Source organism: Camelus bactrianus, chromosome 6 (assembly GCF_048773025.1).
Source record: "Camelus bactrianus isolate YW-2024 breed Bactrian camel chromosome 6, ASM4877302v1, whole genome shotgun sequence".
NCBI lineage: Eukaryota > Metazoa > Chordata > Mammalia > Artiodactyla > Camelidae > Camelus > Camelus bactrianus.
The window spans coordinates 9,436,939-9,455,472 of record NC_133544.1 but is presented as its reverse complement, the minus strand read 5'-3'; positions in this window follow the sequence as shown (position 1 = coordinate 9,455,472).

Here is an 18,534-nt window from a genome sequence, read left to right as displayed (position 1 = left end):
GTTCCCTTCCTGAAAAATGGCAATAATCTACCCCTAAAGTAATAGTCTCAGGCCCAGGAGCACATTAGAGCTTTAAAAATCTTCATTCCTGAGTATCTCTCCAGAGATTCTGGTTGAGTTGGTATAAGATAAAGCCTGGGTGAGGGTGCTTTTAAGAAGAATCTCTCCTGCTGATTATAATGAGCCTCTAAGTTGAGAATGTCTGCTGCGAGGAGGGGGGCAGGCATAGCTCAGTGGTCAAGCATGTGCTTAGCAGGCATGGAGTCCTGGGTTCAATCCCCAGCACCTCTTTTAAGAAAACTAAATTAAAAATTTTTAAATGTTTACAGCCAAAAAAAAAAAAAAAAAAAAGAGAGAGAGATTGAGAATCTCTGCTCTGATGCGTGTGGGAAGGATCTGGGACAGCTCTGAAAACGCTAAGCTTTCTCACAGCACCAGATACCAAAAATTTCTGCAAAGCTATAACACTTATGATGGTGAGGTGTTGGCACAAAGATACACTAATCAACCAATGGAACAGACTAGAGAATCCAGGACAGGCACACCCAAAAAGAGCCACCTGCTGTGTGGCAAAGGCCATCTGCAATTCAGCGAGGAAAGGATGGTCCTTTTGACAAATTGTGCTTGAAAGTCTGAACATCTGTATGGGGAAAAAGTGAACTTTAACCTCATCTTGCTCCATATACAAAAACTAATTTAATAAATCATGGACCCAAATGTGAAAGGTTCTAGAATGAGCCATAAGAACTGCAGATACTCAATGATTTTTTTAAACCTCTTTAAAGCACAATTATCAAGACAAATAATCTTCCAGAAGAAAATACAGTAGAATATCTTCATGACCTTGAGAGAGGCAAAGAATTCTTAAACAGCACACGAAAAGTACTAACCATAAAAAAGTAATGAATTTATCTTCACTAACATTAAGATATTCTGGTCACCAAAAGTCACCTATGAGAGTACGAAGGCAAGACACAGCCTGGGAGATGGCATTTAGAAGACGTATATCTGATAAAGAACTAACACTACCTGATTTTTAAAATTTCTACAAATTGATAAGGAAAAGACCAGGACTTAAAACGCAGGCAAAGACTTGAACAGGTGCTTCACCAAAGAGGACACCCAAATGGCCCAGAAGCATCTGAAAAGGTGCTCAGTGTCGTCAGTCATCAGGAATGTACCAAGCAAACCAGCGCGCTACTACTGCCCACCCACCAGAATAGCTGAGATTAGAAGGACTGACAGCTGCTGGGTGTGAAAAAGTGAAACTCTTACACGGCTGGTGGGTGTGTCAGTTGGCACCGTGGAAAACTGGTTGGCAGGACCCATTAAGCTAAACCTGTGCTCAGCCTTTGACCCACTCATGTACCCCAGGGTGTGTACGCAACAGAAATGTGTGCTTGTGGGTTCGCAAAACACCGGTACTGGAATGTCCATGGCAGCTTTATGTGGCAGTCCCAGAGTGGAAGTGACTCAAATGTCCATTCACAGGAGAACGTCCTTAATGGACAAGTGAAGAACACGGGGAAATACGCTTTGAAGCATCGTGAATAGGGGCTGGCTTTGGGTTTCTTCTTTATCTCATTCACCTCATCTTACTTTCTCCTTTCTCCTTATCTCTGCAGAACAGGGCACTTTCATTCACATTATCGACAAAAATTCAATTAAGTATCAAGTTAAGAAAACAAAGAGGAAATTTTATTCAAACCGAACAGGATTATAGTCCGGGAAGCAGATTCTCAGAAAGCTCTGAGAACCGGTCTGTTTATTATATACATTTTGTACACAGTCATCTACATTTTGAAAAAAAGGATCATACCTCAAAATGACATACTGATACTTTATATAAAGTTCACCGAGGATACGGAGTCCAGCTAAGCACATACAAAACCAGCAATGAATCATCACGACCCCCTACAGAGACGAGAGAGACGCTCTTCTTTTAAGGAGTGATGTTGCTACTGTCAGAAGAAAGGAAAAAATTTGTTTTTTACAGAGTGGAGCAGGCCTTGCCGTGTTTGAAGAGCACTGGTGAATGTATAATTCAGACGCACACTGAGCACCAGGGAAGAAGGGAGGAGGCCCAAAGAAACACAGGGGAGAATTTTATGTTTAATTTTTCTTGTCCTGCATTAAAATACAAATTTTATTTCATCGACCTTATTAGTAGATATAGTTACTGATAGGTATTCTGTATTTTCTAACATCAGCGTTGTCATTTAGATGCTGTTAGACCCATTTTACATATGAGAAAACGGAGGTTCCTATAGCCAGGTAATTAGCAGACCCAGGACTGAAAAATCAAGCCTTCTGGTTCCTAATGCCTTGTTCTAGTGACATCTCTGGATGATGATAAATGGGGGTCTGTGGCCACAGTATTTCGCAACCAGAACTGATCCCTGAAGCCCCGTCCAGACTGGTGCTCCAGCTCCTACAACCAGGCCTGGGAAGGATGAAGGATGCATGTTGATCCTCGTGGTCACCTTGGCTTTTGGTTCTCTCCCCTAAGATACACACACACACACACACACACACACTTGGATTAACCTCCTCAGCCCCTCCCTTCCCTTGATCTTTCCCCTGTCTTGCTCCCCCAGCCTCCAGCCTGCAGCCTCCAAGCTCCACAAGCCTCACTTGCGAACAGGATGGGCCTCTGCCCGGGACTTGACGAGCCTGCCTCCTCCACTTCCGCCCCTCCCCTTGGAGCAGCCTGGCCAGCGGGCCCTACAAGGGCGCACGCCCAGACAGCAGCAAGTCTGGTTCCCTCCCTCACCCCTCAGAAGCTCAGGCCTGCTTTTCCTCCCTCTTCCCAAACAGCACCTAGCCCTGGGCTAGGCAGAGCGTGGGTGCACAGCAGATGCACCAGCGGGGGCCTGGTTTGCCAAGACTGAGTGTTTGGTACCCAGTAAGCCTCAGAATGGTGAGTAGAACCATCCACCCCGGATTCTTGCCCTGGGCAGAAGAGCAGGGGTGTTGGTGCCCTGGCATTGCTAGAAAATACCAGCCACATGACATAGACGTTTATTGGCTTCTGCCCCACTTCCCAGGTACAGGCTGGAAGCAGGCAGCTCTGAGAGGTCCAGACACACGGGCCTGGGCCTGTGTTCTGGATTCTAGACATAGGTGACCCCTAATGTACTGGGCGACTAAGGAAGCCATCCCTTGTCCTGACTCAGTTTACCCACGTGTTCAGTTGGGGGCAGGGGGTTGCACTGGGTTTATGGTCACATGAACGGGCCAATCTCTTGGAAGTCGTATGGAAATCATGCCTCACAGTGTTGACAGAAGCTGGTGCCTTAACAGAAACCCTTGAGTGGGCCTTACAGAACAGCAGATGTGGGAACAGCTGGTCAGAACCCTTCTGCTTGTCACCTGCCTTTGCTGATTAAGCCTGCTTTAGTTGCTTTTTCCCTTTCTCTAACTGCATACCCTCCGAGCTTCACATAGCCTACGTGACATGTCACAGGACTTCTTAACCGCCCCTCTAGATAACACCTCTGACCTATGGGTCATTCTAGTAATGGGGGGTTAGTTGTTTTCCAGGAACCTGGAGTCAGCTCCTGCCAAGTTCAAGCTGGTTGGGACCACTGACCCCAAACTGGGACCGCCCAGGTGTCTGATGAACGACCTTTTGATGTCGGGGGGCCAGAAACGCTATCCTCAGATCATGATAAGAATATCCACTTTTGAACACGTATCCTATGAAGCAGCATGTAGCCTAGATTCACCTGCACAGAACATGATCACCTCCTGTCTTCCCTGCTGCCAATCCCCTTTTCTCCATGTCTGAGACCACCCTGCTTCTTTATCCCATAAATATCCCATGCCCCTCGCCTTGAGGATGCAGAGCTGAGGCTTGTCCTTCAGTTTCCTTGCTTGGCCGCCTCGTGAATAAACTCTTTCTCTACTACAGACCTCAGCATCTCAGTTTAGCTTACTGTGCATGCGGCAAACGAGCCTGGTTCATAATAAAATTTGGCAAGCCAGCCAGGAGGCAAGTCCAGGCAGACCTTTTGCTTGGGGCTCGTGGGCCCCTTGCCCGGATTGGGAACCGGTGGGTGAGTCCAAGCAGCTGCTGGGACCGTTCACCCCAGGGATGTCCCCAGGGGATCTCTTCCCGCTCAGTCCCACTCAACTTCAGGGCACGTGCCTAAATTCACTTTGTGGCTGAAAAACAGTTTCTGGGTCTAGAAGACGTCTTTTTGGGTAACAAAAGTCCCCTAGGAATTCATCTTATGAGGGTCTTCTGACTCCAAAGAGAAGAGTCACTGTTCCCTCTGTGCCTTCAGGATGCCCCGAGGCTACAGGAGAATTCACAGACGTGTCCGGCTGTCTGCCCGTGACAAGCAATGACTTCATAGGACCCCCCTTTTAAGAGAACACACCTTTCGGGGCCTTCATTGTTCACGGCAGCTTGTCCGGGGCTCACCTGCTGGGACTTCGTTGGCCCAGATGGTTTCTGCAAGCACCGCACAGTCAGGACTCAATCAGGACCCTGAGGAAGACTTCATCGCTGAGGCCAGCTGGAGACGAAACCCCTCCAAAACGGGAAATGCTAATTCGATGCCATCGGCAGCCCTTTCGGTGGTATTCTCCAAAACTGTTGACCTTTGCTATGAGTCTATGGGGAGAAATAAAACAGTGGATTTTTTTGCAATACTGCCTGCATCCAGTACCCTTTGGAATCAGGAGAAAAGGGACCAGAGAAAGGGTCTTCAAATTACAGTGCCATTTTACAGCTAGATTTATTTTGTAAATGGGAAGAAAGATGGGATGAAATAACATCTGTTCAGTCTTTAATGTTATTATATCTGTGCAAAAGAAAGGTAAGATTACGGGTCAACAAGGAGAAAAGGCAAAGAAACCTGTTTTGCCGGATGTTAGCGAAAAGGAAGACGATTTCTGATCACTCAAACACTCCTCGGTCCGTCTCCTCCTCCCCCATGTGGTGGCGCTGCCGCTCCTCCATCACCACTGCCCAGGCTGAGCCACAGCCCCAGGCCCAGCGCCTCCCACCCCTGAGGTCAAGGAGCAGGAAGGGGCTCCCCTCCTCATATCCACCAGGGTTCTCAGTGTGACCAGGGAGCTAACCTAATCCAGGCGGGGCAACTGCCATTAAGGCAGAGCCTTCCTGGGGGAGTGGGCTCTGCATCTGGGCGGCTGATGGGGTGGATCTGGGTCCACTCCCCCTTGTCAACTTCAGACCTATTCAATTCGAAGAACCACCCACCAAAAGATGACCCCCAGAGAGTGGAAAATCTTGTTTTTATCAATTCTTGTAACTCACAACCCAACCTGGGCTCGGGTTGAAAATCTATTGAACACCCTGCTCACTTCAGAGGAATGTTGAATGTTCCAGAGAAGGGTGGAGAGGAGGCAGATGGACACCCTTAACATCCCGGGGTGGGCAGCCTTAGCTACACCGGCGGCAGATCCTAACTGGAGTGTGAACGCTGGAGACGGACCAAAACTTGAACAGTATCGGGCTTGCCTTCTCGAAGGGCTACGGAAAGGGGCTGCCTGAAAAAAGAAGCCCATAAAGTACAGGATGTTAAACAGAAGACGAGTGAAGACCCCGCAGGATTTCTAGAAAGGGGTTTTAAAGTCTATAGGCAAGGGACAGATAGAGGTCCCCAAGATGGTGAACACGGCTTCCACTAGCCAAAGCACCCCTGACATACAGAGAAACTGGCAAAAGGTAGAAGGGGTTCCTGGGGACGCCAAGGTCTCAGCTTCTTGACATTGACTTTAAAGTTTTTAACGACAGAGACCAGGTTCAGGAGAAAAAGGAGGAAGGAAAAATGAAACAGCAGGCCACCCTGCCGGTGACTGCCTTGACAAGACCTGGCCAAAGCTGGGAGGCTCCGGGCCCCAAACTCCCACCCGAGAGGGATGTCAGGTACTGGGATCCAACTGGAAAAAGGCGTGTCCTATCTTGAGGGAGGCTCTTGGGGAAGGCAAACATCAGCTGCCGGTGACCAGCAATGACGGGTCCCGGGGCTCCTCTAATCCTGCCGAGTCCAGCAGTGTCTCCCACATGCGGCCCATTGACTATCACAGTGGAAAATCAACTTTGGGGTTTTCTGATCGATACGGAGGCCACTAACTCAGTTTTAAACACCCAGCTTTCTAGACTTTCTTCTGAGAATATGCTAGTAACCCAGGTGTCTGGGGAAACCCGGAGAAAGCCCTTTCTCCAGACTGTCAGATGGAGAATATACACCTAAAGCACAGCTTTTCATATATGCCTGAGTGCCCCACTCCTCTCCAGGAACCAGATTTAGTAACTACGTTGAATGCCAAGGTCACTGCTGCATCAGGACAAATGGACATCAAAGCACCACCAGAGAAGGCTTGAGCATTGCAAGCCTTGTTGCTCCAACCCCGTAAGGAACAGCCTGCAACGATTCTGGAGGAAATACCATGGGGGTGATTCCGCAGGTGTGGGCGGATGGGAGATGAGGGAAGGTGAAGAAGGCTACACCTATGTACGTTAGACTCCATCCTAGGGCCAGAATCCCACACCCAAGACGAGACCCATTAAAACAGTCTGCTAACAGCCTTCCTTGAGTAGGGTTTAACATGCCCCTGCTGGTCACCTTCTAATATTCCAGTTTTAACAGCCCAGAAGCCAGGGACAGATGGATACTGGTTTGTGCAGGACTCGAGAGCAATTAATCAATTGTGGAAGATATCCATCCGGTGGGCTCTAAGCCATACACTCTGCCCACTGCCTTGTTTAGAGATCTCTGTTGGTTCACTGTGTTGGACTTGAAAGATGTCTTTTTTTTTTTTTTTTTTTCTGTATACCCCTGAGATTTCAGTCCCAAGAATTGTTTGCTTCTGAATGGGAGGATCTTGACATAGAAGTCAAACAGTCCTGCTGGACAGCACTTCCTCAGGGATTTAAAAATTCCCCTATGCTATTTGGGAGAAATTCTAGAAAAACACTTAAGGGACCATTATCTAAATGGGGGAGCCCTGCTCCAGGATGTGATGATAGCCTGATTGCTGGTAAAACAAAGGACACCTCAGACCAGAATACGATTTTGACTTTGAACTTCCTAGCTGAACAAGGCTATAAGGTGTCCAAGAAAAAGCACAGATCTCCCAGCCTGCTGTTAAATTCTTGGACTTCAAACTCTTACAGGGACAGAGAAACTTGCTCCCTGACAGAAGGGAGCTATAGCCAGGGTTGCCGGTCCCACCATGAAGAGGCATTTGAGGGGTTCTTGGGAATGGCCAGGTTCTGCTGCATTTGGAGCCCAACCTTGGATTCAAAGAGATTCCTTATATGAGGTTTTCAAAGGAGGAAGCAATGAGCCTCTAGGTTAGCCTGAGAGGTGTCAGAAGACACTCCATGTATCACAGAGAAGTTACTAGTTGCCCCGGGGTTAGTTCTCCCAGTTATCAGAAAGCCTTTCGACTTGTTTGTACATGAACGAGACGGAATTAGCCTCAGAGCGTTGACTCAAAACTTGGGCAATAGAAAGGGCTCTGTTACATATTTCCCAAAACAATTAGATTCTGTCACCAGGGGGTGGCCAGTTTGCTTTCAGGCTGTGGAGGCCACCCATGACCTTTTACAAGAGGCAGAAAGATTTACACTGGGACAGCCTACCATGGTATCTGCCCCTCCTTGTGTACTTCTGCCCCTAGAATAGAAGGGACGGTACCAGTTGACTTCAGCAAGATTGGGAAAATGTCCGGGTATCTCACTGGGTAACAGTCTGAAACAGCCTACACTGTAGACCTAGCCACTCCACTGCCCACTCGTGCTGAGGAAGCTGCACATGAGTGCACTCAAATAACTGAACAAGTCTGTTCCAGCCATCCCGAACCAGAGCACCTGCCACTGGGGAATCTGGACCTTAAGTTGTTCACAGATGGAAACACCTTTATGGACTAGGGACAATGCAAGGCTGGGAGTGCACTGGTGAACCATCCGAAGACATTGGGAGCAGAAGCCCTTCCACCAGATGCCTCTGCACAAAAGACAGAACTAAAGTCTTGACGGGAGCCCTCCATCCGTGTAAAGATAAGTCATTATTTTCCCAAACTCTAAATATATGCTTGTATAGTGGTCCATGTCCATGGGGCTATTTAGAAAGAGAGAGGACTGCTAATGGAAAGGAAAAAGAGAAATTAAACATGCTAAAAAAATTCTAAACATATTAGAAACTGTTATGAGTCAAAGGAATTGGCCTTTGGCCATTGTCCAGGGCATCAGAAGTCAGACTAACTGTCTAACTAGTCAGGAGGACAGCCTAGGAGATCCAGCTGCAAAGCTGGCAGCCAAAACCAAAGCACCAAAATCCCCGATGCCGACCCTAATCCCCGGTGTGGACTTGACAAGATGCTCACCCAAAGTGAAGACTCAAAAAGGACCAGTGACTGAGACTCCGACAGGAGTCCTGACCATTCTCAGGACGCTGACGATAGACACGGTAAGGATGGATGGATTTATAACAGGCAAGGTAAAGGCTTGTCCCTGAGCATCTTGTGGAGCATGCGGTGAATTATGCACATCCGAACACCCACTCTGGGAGGGATGCCGCCCTCCAGTGAGCTCAGAATTTGTTGTAGGACCACACATGCAAAGGGCAACTCAAAAGGTCATTCAGAAATGCATGATATGTGCAAGACACAATCCCTAAACTGGGTCACCCCCAGGAATCAAAGAAATTCAAGCTCAAGGTGCTGGACTCAGAGAAGACTGGCAGATTGACTTCACTGTGATGCTGAGAGCCGCTGGGAACCTCAGATGCTTACTAGTGTTTTTAGACACTTTTACTGGCTGGCTAGAAACCCTTCCCGGATGGTCTGAAAAAAAGCTTCTGAGGTTGCTAAAGCCCTAATAAAAGAAATAATCCCTAGGTATGGGCTGCCTATGTCTATTCAGAGTGACAATGGAGGACGAGTCTTCACAGCAAAAATAACTCAAGGGCTTTCAGGAGGTTTAGATCTTCACTGGAAACTGCATGCGTCTTGGCGACAACAGTCTACTGGTAAACCAGAAAAGATGAATCATACTCTTCAAAAGGCTTTAGCCAGGATTTTTTCAGGAGGCTAATTTAACGCCTTACCTGTTGCCCTGCTTTGGGTAAGGGTGGCCCCTAGAAGCAATCTCCAATTGAGCCCCTATGAGATGTCCTATGAGAGACCCTTCCTGTGTTCCCAAATTGGTTTAGGAGATCCCGAAGGAACTCACATTAAAGAACTGTATTGCCAAGGGTGAAAGAAGAGGGTGGAGGGATAAAGTGGGAGTTAGGGATTTGCAGATAAAAACTACTACACAGAAAATAAGGGGTGGGGGGAGGGTATAGCTCAAGTGGTAGAGTGCATGCTCAGCATGTGTGAGGTTCTGGGTTCAATCCCCAGTACCTCCTATAAAAATAAATAATCTAATTACCTCTCCCAGCCACCCCCCCCCACAAAAAAGCTAATTAAAAAACTACTATACATAAAATAGATAAATAACAGGTCTTACTGTATAGCACAGGGAACTATATTCAATAGCTTGTGATAGCTTATAATGAAAAAGAATATGAAAAAGAATATATGTTTGTGTATAACTAAATCACTATTCCTTACATCAGAAATTAACACAACAATGCAGACTGTCTATACTTCAATTAAACAACAGCAACAAAAAAACTACATTGTCAGGTATGTGCAATCATTGGGAGATACTTTAACTGTTATATATGAGTTTGCTTCTAGTTGGTTAGTATTTCCCACAGATTTTCCCCTGCACCACTTCTGTCCTGGATACTGGGTCCTGCTGAAATCTTGCAAAAATAAGCCTCCGGAAGAACAGCTCCATCCTCGCTGGAGCCGAGCTTATGAGATGCTTCTTGTGACCTCTTCCTTGGTGAAGCTGCAGGGAGTTAAGCCGTGGATTCATCACACACGAGTTAAGTTGGTTCCACAAGAATTGACAGAGTCATCTTGTCCTGTCTGCTGGAACGCCGCGAGGAACGGAAACCAAGCCCTGGAAAGTCAGCACAGCTGAAATCAGCCAACTCTTGGCTGATTCCAGATCCCCAACACTCGACTTCTTCTCACCCTTTGCCTCTTATTTGTTTGAACCCTTGACTGACTTGAAATTGCTTTTCAAAGCGAAAGAGAAAAGTTCATTCAAACTCTTAGGTCAGGAAAATATCCAAAGCCAGATGGGGTTCTTACATCCTAGTCAAACTTTTTAAAATAATTGCTTTCTCTCTTGTACTTTACCTTTTCTTAGAGAGCAACTGTGTACGTGCTGGTGCACTGCAAGTACTGAACCGTCCTCTTTGCAGTTCTCAGATCAGTAAGTAACTCCACAGCCTCTGGCTAATCAGTCTTTTGGGACAGTTTTGTGAATAATCACTATTATTTGAAGGTAGGGTTTCAAATTTTTTTCTGATTAATTTCTCCATCCCTGTGTATTTTTGGAAAGATAATTCACTTGTTAGAATTTCCCAATCTTCAGCAAAACCTGGAACCCTTCTGGCTGTTGGATATGCTGCCAGAAAATCCGTTTGTACGTGCATATCAGGGCCCTTTAGTGATCCTTGTAACAAGCTTCTCTGGCATACCAAGTGTTAACCGCAATTACTCTGACCTATAGAGTAAGGCTCTGCATCTTCCTTTCCCTGTACCCTGTACCCTGTACCTCTCTCTCCACGGTGACAATTAAATTAACACAGCGGCCAAGAAACCTCTCAAAAACCATGAATGAATTTCTTTCAAATTTTCCCATGATTTCAAAGGAAGACCTCCCCGAATGCTGTCATTTACCAGCATCTTGGTTAAATAACATAGGAGTCCAGATACTTACATCAGGCCAAACTGCATGTGCCCCACCTGGTTATATCTTTGTTTGTGGATTTGATCACCAACAGTGGGCCTACAGCTGCCTAGCTACCTGGCCGCTATAAGGGTACTGACTTTTGGGCTGTGTGACAACACGGATGTCTATATACAGCTCAGGTGAGACCCAACATTGGACCAGTTCTTTAAAGCTTTTTCGCAGAATAAAGAGGTCCACCTGTTACCTGCCTGCCTTTCAGAAAGATGAGACTGGATATTTCTCTGGGTGAACTTTGCCAGCCTGGTGGGGTGTTGCAGCCCAGGAACACATGACAAGGAGTCTCTCTCCCCCCACGGGGGCACTAACCCATGACACGGGCATAGGCAGTGGCGGCCCAGCATAAGGCATTAGGTTCGTCGGCAGGGGTTGTCCGGGACAATCAGCCTTAAACTATCTCTAAGCTGAGCAAGGAGGGGTCTAGGCAGCAGCTGACACATGGTGCTGGGTGGATACCAACACCTCAGCAGCAGTGAGACAGGAGAGACCACAACAAAGGTCACCTTTATCGTTCTCATCACAGGAGGTTCCAAGGGTTTTAAGAGCTCTGTGCTGGATATTGAGGACTAAGACCAAATAGATATTTCTTGTTATAAGTCGCAACATCACACCCACCGATTTGATTTCAGCAGTGTGTGCACGTGCACGTGCACGCATACACACAGGGACGTGCACGTGCACGCATACACTCAGGGACATGCACAGATACATAAATTTGATTCTTACAAGCCTACAAGGGAAGGACTGCTGTAGTTCCCACTACACAGATAAGAAAACTGAAGTTCGGGAGAGTGAGCACTCTCTCAGGTATCACGTGGTTATTAAGTGGATGCACACCCTCATACGAATATCTTGATATAAGAGAAAGAAAAAAATTAAATTAGATACCATTAGTGGAATAAGTTTAGGAGAAACTGAGGAAAAACTGGGACTCTCTCCACAGCTCCACATAAAGTCATTCCTAGTAAGTGCTGAGTTTTTGCAGACAGTTTGGAGCATTTTTGTCAAACTCTCCTATCACCCCGGGCTTGGGGACAGAGAGAGGGGAGAGGGCAGGAGTGAGCCGGTCAGGAGAAGGGAAGGGGGGCTGACAGGACAGGCAGAGACTCGGGTGGGTGGGTGCACTCTCACCTGTACCATCAAAGTCAAGGCCTCAAAAAGACCCCAGCAGCACCTGGCTCCCCGCATCCACTCTTGCTGTGGGACAGGGCCGGCCAGTGCCACAGGCGGTAAAAGAATTCACCAGAAACAACGGTGAAGGAACAGTTTATTAAATACGCTGCTACAGGCAACAGCAGGCAGACAGATGAGAGGTGTCTGTGCCCCGAGGCTCGCTTGCTGAGGTCTTTTATAAGGAAGGGAACTTTTACCTCTTTGTGCTTGCGTGACATCAGGCACGAAGGGTGTCACACGGTACATGATCAGTTGTGCACAATCTCTGATTGGTTGGTGTTGAGGCAACAGGGAAGGGAGTGGGTCATGAAACAGTAGGGCTAGGGATTTCAGTAGGGGGTGTGACCAGTTCTGGAGGTCAGAGTTCCAGGCATGTATAGATGATCATTAGCTCCGCTAAGACAGGAATGGATTTTTTGGTTGTCTTTAAAGGGCAGCAGCCGGGTGCCTGAGGAGCCATGGAGTGGGAATCTGCCAGATGCCTGTGGATCCCACAGAAGCTAATTCCCAGGCTGTTACTTGGCATGCTGGGAGAGGAATGTTCTTTGTGTTTTCTAGCTTATGCACGGGAGCCCCCTTTGGCTCTCGATGGGACCCCCGACTTGTCCTTGAACCCCATAACTCTCAGCCCTGCTCTCGGGGAAGCATCATAACGCTGAGAAGCAGCACGGGTCCTACGGTCAGGGGGACCTGGGTTCTAATCCTGATGAATCACACACAAGCTGGGCCACCTCGCCCAGGTCTCTCCACCTCTCTCTGCCTCAGTGTTCCCATTTCTTCAATGGGATCACGGAAGAACCTGCTTTGCCCACTACACCAAGATATGAGCAATGCCATCAATGCAATGGTCACTGGGAAGGTGGCAATTTAATAATTAGTAATATTAACAGTAATTAATATTAACAACAGTGATCATAGTACTAATGGACGTGAGGAACAGCTGACTCTTCTCTCCCAAGTCACGCACTGCTCACCATCTTCATCCTCTGGGCTCTTGAGAGGGTGTGTTGTGGGCTTAACACTGCTGGAGTCCGAGGGGTGGGGCAATCCTCACTCCCATCAAATGGAAAATGCTATAAATAATAGATCAGGCAGCAAAAAGAGAATTTTGAGAAAGGCAGAGGTCTGCAGGGAACTTAGCAGAGGAAAAGATGTCCCTATTTGAGTAACTGCTGGGTGTTTGATGCTATAGAGCAGTTAAGGATGGGAAACACTTATTTCTGAGTTTTTAGAAAGTTAGGGAAACAGAATAGCTGTCTACCTTAGAGCAAGGAAGGGGCTAATTCACAGAGCTGGGGAAGAAGTGATGAAGAAACCCTCCAGACCATACATCCATCCTCCAGCAATGCTCCACACAATCCCAAATGGAGTCCAGGACAAGCCGCAAGCCAGAATGAGCAGTGATACAGCCTCGGAAGCAGTCATCACAGGCTCACCCTGAAGATGGAAGGAGGTGCCAGGAGCATCAAGGAAGTGGGAAGGAAGTTTCCCTTCATTCATCCATGCATGGAAAACCATGCATGGACTGCTAAAGGTTCCCTTTATTTGCAAAGGTATGCTCTTAGTAGGCATAGCCCGTTTGCTGAGACCAGACTGTCCCATTACAGGGGACTGTCTCTACTGTCCAAGGTAAAATGAAGGACAATGTTTTTGGAGAGAGAATATATTGATTGAGACTTACTCATACTAAAGTGTAAATGACTGATATCTGAGACCATCACCAATGGGGGAAAGGAAAGCAACGGCAAAGCCCCAGGAATCTGAAGCAGCAGGGGAAAGACCTCCTCCTGGGGAAAAACCTCCCACTGGGAAAATATCAGATAACAGGGAAACAGAAAGGTGGAGACGAGAAGATTCCATCTAGAGTCAGAAAATCTAGGTCCAGCCTCCACAACTATCACTGTCCAGCTGCACAACCTCCTCAAGTTATTTCACCTTTCAGGATCTTGATCTCCTCACCCATAAAACTGGGGAAATGCTTGAGAAATCCACCGGGAGGATCCATTGAACTCGCACCTGCAACAGGCACGTTGTAAACCCTCACCGCCTCTGTATAAGCTGTTCCATGACTTCGGAATTTTGCAGGGGCCCCTCAGGGCTGGACCAGTAGCTTTCATACTCTTCCCTTCTGAGATGAAGAAAGTAAAAAAAATTACTGCAGGCAGAGCTCAAAGTCTGTGCGGTGTAAGGTTTAGAACCTAAACAACACACAAGTGTCAGAGTGAACTGACTGTTGTTGCTTCCAGGACATCGGAAATGATTTCCTTTCTCAAATGACAAGTCAAGTCATCCCGGTGGTTTCTTGGAGGCTCACAGCCTCAGAAAGGGTATGAGTCTGAGAAGGGTCAGACTCCTGGTGCTTCCTCAAATCTCACCCCTCTCTGTGCCTCAACTTGTGCACCTGTAAAATGGGCATCACCCTGCCTACCTACCTCCCCACTGTTGAGATAATCCACGCAAAGTCCTTGAGCTGTGCCTTGGGCACATGGAGGCCCTCTGTGGGAGCTAGTCTTACTGTTTTATTATCGTTACCACATATCATTTCAGTTCTTATTTTATGATGACAGTGGTCATGGAGATGGAGCCACAGAAGGCAGAGCATTACCACAGAATGTCTGCATCACCTCGCCACACCCACCCCACCTCCCAGTCACAGCCGTCTCCTACCAGGCACACTCCGGTGGCCTTGGGCAGGCCATGCTGGGCAGGAGGCATGTGCCATAGGTGTGTGGGTGGGGCGTGATGACAGAGGCACAAGGCAGGGGCTCTCAGCCACCCTGGGCCTCTATGATTCACCTCACAGGTATGGCTGGAGGAGTTGGGAGCAATGTTCTGAACTCAGTGCTGGGTGGGGACATGGGGGAAACTGAGCAGGACTGGGGCAGGGTGGGGGCCTGGGTGGGTCCTTGGAGGTGACTCTGAAGGCTTGATTTGGGCAAGGTCACTGGCCTTGGGGTGAGGGCTAGGGTGAGCTGCGATCTGGGTCCGTGTGGGTGTCCCAGGAGGATGCTTGCAGGTGGGTCCAGATGTTCTCTGGACCAGGCCATCTGATCCCAGGGCCTTAATCTGGGCTAGTCTAGGCACTTAAGGGATCCATGGGAAGTGCAGGGCCAAGGGGCTTCTGAGGAGGTGGCAGCTGGTGGCTGGAGACAGGCAGTGGGTGGAGCTTTGAGTCCATGGTCATTTGAGTCAGGGCTTCAGTGGCCACTGGGCGCAGGGGAATGAAGTGCAGGCCGTGGAGGGTAGGGGAAGGCAGGGGGACAAGATTGAGGCTGGGTGTCAGGACAGGGAGACAAGGCAATAAGTCAGGACCCGGATGCCCGCTCCCACGCCCCAGCACGCTGCCCGCGGCTCTCCTCCGCCGTGAAGGCTGCCCTCTTCCACGCTCTCACTCTGGCCAGGGACTTTCTGATCTTGCTCTTCTCTCTGTCCCGTGGGTCTCTTCTCCATCTCCCCAAGTTTAAAGCACATCCCCCGGCCTACTTATTCTTAACCTTCAGCACTCACGAAACGGTCTTCTTTCACCTGCCTGCCTACTTCTGTGCCGCTGGCCTCCAGCCACTTGGACACCAGCTCCTTAAGCACAGAACCTGGCGCTGTCCACGGCTGCACCGCCAGCTCCTGGAACAGACTAGGTGTGTGCTCAGGGCCTGGACCCTGGGGGTGCTGGGAGACCTGGGGGAGGCTGGGGACTTGAATCAGGTGCTGGACAGGGGGCTCGTGAGATGGCAGCAGGGGTGGGGAAATGCCGTGGGTTTTGAGTCAAGCAGACCTGGTTTGAATAACTATCTCTGCTACCAGCCACTTATCTCAGCCCCAGCAAATTCCTGTACCTCCCGAGGCCTCTGTGTACTCATCTGCATAATTCAGGTGAAACTGTCCACCTCCTGGGACGGTTGGGAAGATGAGACAGGAATCCAGCTCACCGCAGTTTTGCAAGTAGGAAATGTCTCTGCTACAGCATCAGAGGCAGCGGGAGACAGTGGAAAGCCCCGGATGTGAGAGCTGTGACGTGAGGCTGCCAGAACCTTCCACTCACCCAAGCTTTGCTCCGATTTGTGTGCCAGCTTTATTCTCTCTCTCTGCAAACTTCCTCCGTTATCAGCTGGGCTTCTGACGGGGCAGCAAAACCAAGATGAATGATATGAAATGAGGGATTACTACAGGGACGAGGTCCCCCCGCGTCCTGGGAACTGGTGAGAAGCCTGTGGAAGGCCCCTGCATCTGGTGGCCCTCCTGGAGTCACTGCAGGTCAGCAGGGCGGGCAGCTGGGAAGAAGCCCTGGGGGGTGAGGTGGGCGAGGGTGAGGACTGACCGGAAGCCAGGAGGGCAGATCAGAGGCCCCATCTGTCTCTCAGCCCGGATGACACGGCCGCCTGGGGAAGGTGCTGGTTTTCCCCACCTGGTGGGGACGTGGCGAAGCCAAGGGAGGCGTTGCTGGCGGGGATGTTGCTTCACAATGACAGGGAGCCCCGCCAGGGGAAGCACAGCGCCCTTGACCTCCGCTTTCCGAACCTCGCAGGCATTCCTCTTGTGGCCAGCCCTTGCTTGGAACCACAGAGAACAAAGAAGCCTGGGAATGTGGTCCCTTCCTAGCCCAGCTGACACACCTGATTGGAACTGTCACTCCCAACATCTTCCCAGGTGTATAGCTTATCGTTTCTGCACCGAGAGAGACTGCCTTAACTCTCCCTGGTCCAAGCCCCTTATCCCAGGGCCCGGATCCTCGCCGCCTGCTTCAGGTGTCCTGCTCTGGGCCTGGCTAAGGGTCAGAGCAGCACAGGCGATAAGATGGCAGCTCCTGCAGGCACCTAGGGCGGGGTGGTTTCCATTAGGAGGACAGGAAGGATGAAACGTATGTGTCACCTCAGTTATTACACACACACACACACACACACACTCACACTCACACATGTAAAATTAATACAAAGGATAATGCGGGGGAAGAAACAGCATTAAGAGAGGTGTAGCCAGTCTGCTGACCATAAATGTCAATGAAGTTGCCAGGGTCCCAGTGGCCAAGGACCAGAGGAGGAAGGAAACTTGACTACATGCTGTGCCCCAGGGCGCAGTGCCTGTGCATACGCGTGCAGCTCCCTTCCACACTCTGCCGTGGCACCGGAGCGCAGGGACGGTGTCTCAGACACCTCAGCACCTCAGGCAGGCACTGTCATAGTGGGAAGCACAACCGTGCTTCAGGGTGGGCTCGGGGCTCATTCTCAGCACCACGGTCTCATTATTCACCACCTGTGTCCTCAGAGCGGGCAGGACAGCGTTCACCAGTTTCTCTCCCACAGGAAGGCACCACCCAGCTTTCTGGTTAATCTTTATTTGGCCTTCACTCACTTCATTCATTCACAAACATGCGTCTGGCACTAACTGTGTCCAGGGCACTGGGACGCAGCGGTGGGCCAGGCTGACGCGGGCCTCGTGAAGCTGACACGAGTCAGGGAGAAGCATCGATCACCACTGATTGTGTGTTGACTGCTGTCTTTTCTTCACATTGGCCTGGCTTTCCCCTTGCTTCTCCAGTGTTACTGGAAGCTTTGGTTTTGTCTCCCCTGGAGATGAGTGGATTTTCCAGACTTAAGGAGACTGCTCAGCAGACTGGACCCACAGACTTAATTCTGGTGTGGAGGGGGCTCAGGTTCAGATAGAGGAGACCAGGTTTCCAACCTTCAGTCCTCCCAGATGCCAGCCAGACATCAGCCAAGAGGCTGGTAAGGACCAGCTGCCCAGATATGGGGGTGGGGTGGAGCTCTCAAATTATCCAGCGGGCCTCTCAGCTTGTGATGTCCCAGGTCTCCTAGAGACAGTTCAGGCTGAAAGGCAGCATTGGAATGTGTTGCCCTGGACAGGTAGAAGCCAGTGGGCAGCTGTGCTCAGCAAACTCCCTGGGGATCCTGTGGTGTTAGAGGGGACTGACAAGAAAATGTCCTGGCAAGAAAGAGCGCTGTCATTGCATTTAAGCATGGGCGAAAAGGAGGCAGGCTGAAAGCATGGTCCGCAGCAAGTACATTCAATTACATGTCAGAAACATCCCAAAGTGTATTAACTCACTTGACGGCCTGCGTCTGAAGTTCCAGCCTCACAACTTCATCCACGTGCCGCAGACAGCACTTTGACAGGAAAAGAGAGAGCACGTGTGGATGTCAGACCAGCCTGGCTGTAGCCCTTCTTAGCTGATGTGTCTGGACAGGAGAGTCAGCCTCTCAAGCTTCACTTTCTTCTGCACATGGACTTCACGCTCCCACACAGGGCTGTCACGAAGAACAAGGATGCGAATATTGAGTTTAGGGCTTGGAAGTGATTTATACCAGTAACCACAAAATGGATAATCCGTCACAACCTCCTAGGTTTATTGTGAGTTTCGATGAGATCATTTGAACAGATTTTGTGGTTTTATTCATTGCTAAATCCTTGGATCTTGAGCATTAAAGATATTCAATAAATAACAGCTGGATAAATTAAAGAATAAACAAGCAAATGAACAAATGTTATTTTCTCAT